We start from the raw sequence: 5,851 nt of genomic DNA, 5'->3' as shown, positions 1-5,851 counted from the left end.
ATGGCAAACAGTATGATGTTCTTCAAAATATATAAAAATAGAACTCCATATGATCCAGTAATTCCACTTCTGCATATGTACCCAAAGAAGACAAGAACACTAACTCAGAAAGATCTCTATGTTTATTGCAGCATTATTTGCAATAGCTAAGATGTAGAAACAACCTAAGTGTCCACCAATGGATTAATGGATAAAGAAATCATGAATATATGAAATACAATTTATTTTATATAATGGAATATTATTTAGCCATTAAAAAGAATAAAATCTTGCTGTTTGAGACAGCATAGGTGAATCTTGAGCTCATTATACTAAGTGAAATAAGTCAGAGAATGACAAATACAGTATGATTTCTTATACAGAATCTTAAAAACAACAACATAAAACAAGCTCATAGATACAGAAAAGAAATTGGTGGTTTCTAGAGGTGAGAAGTAAGAGAAATGGGTGAAGGGAGTCAAAGGTTAAAAAAATGTAGTTGAGGGGTGCCTGGCTGGCTCAATTGATAGAGTATGCGACTGGATCTTAAGGTCTTGAGTTCAAGCCCCACATTGGGCATAGACATTCTTTTTTTTTTTAAGATTTTATTTATTTATTTGACAGAGAGAGAGTGAGAGCAGGAACACAAGCAGGGTGAGTGGGAGAGGGAGAAGCAGGCTTCCTGCTGAGCAAGGAGCCTGATGTGGGGCTTAATCCCAGGATGCTGGGATCATGACCTGAGCTGAAGGCAGATGCTTAATGACTGAGCTACCCAGGTGCCCCTGGGCATAGATATTCTTGGGGGAAAAATGTAGTTGATATAAAAGAGACATAGAAATTTTGAATTGTATTCAAAATGTTGACTGTGTGTGTGTGTATATATATATATATACACACACACACACATATATATTTATGTGTTTGCTAATATATATAACATTTCCATATCTTAGCTATTGCAATATAAGGTATATGTAATATATTAAAACACTGCTGCATACCTATTATTCCTATTATATACCTATTTCTATATACCTCTTATTTCAAAATAATGAAAGTAAAATAGCACATTCTAAATCTTTAAGATGAAACTAAATATTAGCATATTCTTAGAAATTCACATTAAAATATTTAAAACCAAAAGCCAGGCAAATCATCTATGACTTATTTTTACCCAGCTCTCCAATAATAAGCAGAGTAAAAAAATACTGGTTTAGCTAATTACAATGTAGTAAATATTTTTTCTACTTAAAAAGTGAAATTTATGCTTTTTCCAAAGGTATATTAAAATTATTATTTTTTAAAGATTTTATTCACTTATTTGACGCAGAGAGAGAGAGTACAAGAAGGGGGAGTGCCCGAGGGGGAGGGAGAAGCAGGCTCTCCACTGAGCAGGGAGCCCGATGCAGGGCTCAAACCCAGGACCCTGGGATCATGACCTGAGCTAAAGGCAGACGCTTAACTGACTGAGCCACCCAGGTGTCCCAGGCACATTAAAATTATTAACAAAAATTTGGTATTAATTCCCAAGTTGTATTCTGAATTTTAGTAACATAACAAAATTATTTTTCAGATTCTGATCCCTAAAATGCCAAGGTAACAGAGTGACTTATTTTTTTAAATCTGAAGAATATATACATTTTTTAATCTGAAGAAGTTTAAAATAGACACAGAAAATGATAGAAGTGAAAACTGTGGGATACCTAAGCTAATGGAAAATTTCAAAATTGTTGAGTGACCCAATCATTAAAGAAACCGTCATGTTCATCAAAGGAAGAAATAGATAACCTTGTGCTTCCAGATTGTTGGAATGAAAAACAAGTGTTTGTTTTGGAACAGTACAAATGGTTTGAAATAAAAGAAGGTGAACTAGGATGTATGGATGGTTTGATAGTTCAGTACCTAGTAGTGACAGCAGAAAAGTATGTCCATGATCCAGCAAATAGAGGGCATATTTAGTAATCCCAATGGTACTAATAAAACTAGACAGACTTTCCTGCAAAAAAAAAAATAAAGAAAGAAGAAAAAAAGAGAGAGAATAGCATTTTTCTAATGACTGTACTAAAATCCAAGATTTGTTAGAATCAACTGGCTCAATTTCTAATTTAGTGTAAAACTAAGTAATAAAGATATTGATACTATCATAGAAGTTTTTTTTAAGATTTTATTTATTTATTTGACATACACAGCAAGAGAGGGAACACAAGCAGGGGGAGTGGGTGAGGGAGAAGCAGGCTCTCTGCTGAGCAGGGAAACCGACGTGGGGCTCGATCCCAGAACCCTGAGATCATGACCTGAGCCAAAGGCAGCCACTTAACCGACTGAGCCACCCAGGCGCCCCTATCATAGCAGTTTTTAATAGTCTTTACAGTTTAGTAAAACATAATAGGCCTTTATCTGATAGTGAGTAAGGCAATAAAATTAAGAGGAAAAAATGGAGTAGATATAAGTAATTATTTACATACCCAAATACAGTGCAACAAGAACAGGACATATTGCAAAAGAAATTATATGAAGATATTTAGCAATATTGTAGAAGAGAATTTCAAATAAGTGTTATAATTGACTAGGCATCTACACTTCTGAAGAAATGTACCTAGTGAATTATCTGCAGTACACAATTGAGTCAGGTTTTGTACTGCTAATATTTGCTGCTTTAAAAGACTTGGTGTCAGTCATAAAGGAGTGTATTTCTGATATGTTATTGTCTACTTCAGATGGTTGTGGCTTTGATAATGAATGTTTGAAAGAGAACTTAATTGTATTTTGTTCTAATGGTATTTGTACAATAGTGGGAAGGAAGTCTGGAGTCAAGCTATAAATTTGTTAGAAAATTCTCCTGAAGTCATCATTTGGCACTAAGTCATCAATTACAATTCAATATCTGAAATAAAATAAGTCAGTCATTTAAAAATATCCTGGATAAAATTTAGTCTTTTTATCACCAATCCAATACAATTAAAATTGAGTTAGAAACTATAAAGAACTTGAAATTATTAAAACTGGTCAAATACTGAGGTAAGATGGATAGCATGTGGTTTACAAACTGCCACCACTGTGTATTAGGCATATCCTTCACTATATTGCATTTTTCTCATTCTTTTTATTCTGGTTTAGCAAAGAGATTAGCTAACATTAATTTCTTGCAAGACCTTGCTTTAATGATTGATGTTCTTGAAGAATTTTCATTATTTTCAATTGCATTGCAGTCAAGATCAACTAACATTCAGAAAATAAAAAATTAAGTGTACTATAAAAGGTTTGGAAAATTTTAAATTGGTATTAGAAAGCATGAATCTCATGTTAAAGATTTAAGTCAAATATGTTTAAAGACATTCCACTTAATAAATTTGAAGCTCTGTCTAGGAATATATTACTAAAGAGTAATAAATTTATGTCTTTTATTATGTCTTTATTAAAAACAAAGCATCTTTTATTTATTTGTTTGTTTAAGTAGTCTCCACACCCAACATGGAGCTGGAACTCACAACCCTGAGATCAAGAGTCCCATGCTCTACTGACTGAGCCAGCCAGGTGCCTCAGAAACAAAGCTTCTTAATTATTTTGATTTATTAATGCTATCTCCTTGGATTTTTGGAGAATTAACTTCACCATGAATAGCTGGTAGGGGAAAATTGTATCATCAAAATAAAAAATTTTTTTAAAGATTTTATTTATTTATTCATGAGAGACAGAGAGAGGGGTGGGGAGAGAGAGGCAGAGGGAGAAGCAGGCTCCCAAGGAGTAGGGAGCCCGATGCGGAACTTGATCCCAGAACCCTGGGATCATGACCTGAGCCAAAGGCAGACACTTAGCCATCTGAGCCACCCAGGCACCCATCAAAATAAAATTTTAAAACATGAAATAATTTGAATTTTTCTCCAGAATTTGTAGATAACAATGTAGAATCACACAATGTTACAATCCCTGTAACTATACAGAAAGTTAAAAAAAAAATAGCACTATTGTAGTCAGGAGTGCTAAAGCTGAAAGAAGTTTTATTTTAATGGTATTTGCACTGGGTGAGAAATGGTAGCTTAATAGTAGATCACATATCAAACTTAATTACATAAAATTTATTGGAAAAAGCAGATTGGGATCATCAAGTGAGGGTTACACCATTACTTTGCTTTTCTCCTGTGTTGGGTTCTATATTTCTTTACTCCTGATTTCTCAACATTGGCACTAATTCACTCTTTTTTCTTCAGCTTTTTTGGTGTTTTATTTAGAAAATGTAACATTCCTGGGTACTTGGGTGGCTCAGTCAGTTAAGTATCTGACTCTTGTTTTCAGCTCAGGTCATGATCTCTTGGGTGGTGGGAGGTGTCTGCTTGAAGATTCTCTTCCTCTGCCCCTCCCCCCACTCACTCTTTCACGCTCTCTCTAAAATAAATCTTTTTAAAAAAGAAAAGAAAATGTAACATTCCATTAGCATGTATATTTGAGAAATAAGTAGGATAGTTGAGAAATAACTTAGCCTCAGAGAAATGTGCCCATTCTGATGTTTACATTCTTGAGCCTCTAACTGTCACATCTCAGAGGGTAAGGTTGAATCATTTTAGCTTGAACTGCTTTGTCCAGTGGGTAACACCGCACTATGAAAGGAAGTTCTTAACTAAAAAAAATGGTAGCAAGAATGGATATTCTTAGGGCGCCTGGGTGGCTCAGATGGTTAAACGTCTGTCTTTGGCTCAGGTCATGATCCCAGGGTCCTGGGATCGAGTTCCGCATCAGGCTCCCTGCTCCTTGGGAGCCTGCTTCTCCCTCTGCCTCTCTCTCTGTCTCTCATGAATAAATAAATAAAATCTTTAATAAATTATCCAAAAGAAAAAAAAAGAATGGATATTCTTAGAAAGCTATTGATTTAAAATGCTTCCCCTGGGGCACCTGGGTGTCTCAGTTGGTTAAGTGTCCTACTCTTGATTTTGGCTCATAATAATGATCTCAACCGCTCTGCGCTCAGCAAGGAGTCTGTTTGGGCTTCTTTCCCTCTGCCCCTCCCCTGGTTTATTCTTGCATGCATGCTCTGTCTCTCTAAAATAAATAAATCTTTAAAATGCTTCCCCTTCAGGCGCCTGGGTGGCTCAGTTGGTTAAGCGACTGCCTTCGGCTCAGGTCATGATCCTGGAGTCCCGGGATCGAGTCCCGCATCGGGCTCCCTGCTCAGTGGGGAGTCTGCTTCTCCCTCTGACCCTCTTCCCTCTCGTGCTCTCTATCTCTCATTCTCTCTCTCTCTCTCTCTCTCTCTCTCAAATAAATAAATAAAATTTAAAAAAAAATAAAATGCTTCCCCTTCTCCAATTGTGTTAAAGCCCTTATAAGATTTTTTTTAAGAGCAGTTTTTAGTTCAGAGCAAAATTAAGAGGATGGTACAGAAATTTCTCATATACTCCTTGCCCCCATATAGGTACAGCCTGCCCTATTAAAATCCCCCACCAGAATGGTACATTAAAAACATTTTTTGGGGGGTGCCTGGATGGCTAAGTCGTTAAGTGTCTGCCTTCGGCTCAGGTCATGATCCCAGGGTTCTGGGATTGAGCCCCACATCGGGTTCCCTGTTCAGCGGGGAGCCTGCCTCTCCCTCTCCCACTCCCCCTGCTTGTGTTCCCTCTCTCGCTGTGTCTTTCTCTGTCAAATAAATAAATAAAATCTTCAAAAAAAAAAAACCAAAAAACATTTTTTTTAAATTTGAGTATAGTTGACACATAATGTTACGTTACTTTCAGGTGAATAGAATGGTATTTTTTTTTCATTTTTTACCAAGGATGAACTTAAGTTAACATGTCATGATCATCCAAAGTCCATAGTTTACACTAGGGTTCACTTTTGGTGTTGCTTATTTTTAGTTTATACCAATGTACAGTGGCATATA

The 5,851-nt window shown here is 36.0% G+C and overlaps 1 pseudogene; it reads left to right on the top strand.

Annotated features, from left to right (window-relative positions):
* LOC141370745 (E3 SUMO-protein ligase KIAA1586-like) lies at nt 1-3,224 on the top strand (annotated as a pseudogene).
* The last annotated feature ends 2,627 nt before the right edge of the window (nt 3,225-5,851 follow it).

Source organism: Callorhinus ursinus, unplaced genomic scaffold (assembly GCF_003265705.2).
Source record: "Callorhinus ursinus isolate GAN/ISIS: 27379988/994484 unplaced genomic scaffold, GSC_fseal_2.0 scaffold44, whole genome shotgun sequence".
Taxonomy (NCBI): Eukaryota; Metazoa; Chordata; class Mammalia; order Carnivora; family Otariidae; genus Callorhinus; species Callorhinus ursinus.
This window is presented reverse-complemented; position numbering and strand designations above follow the sequence as displayed.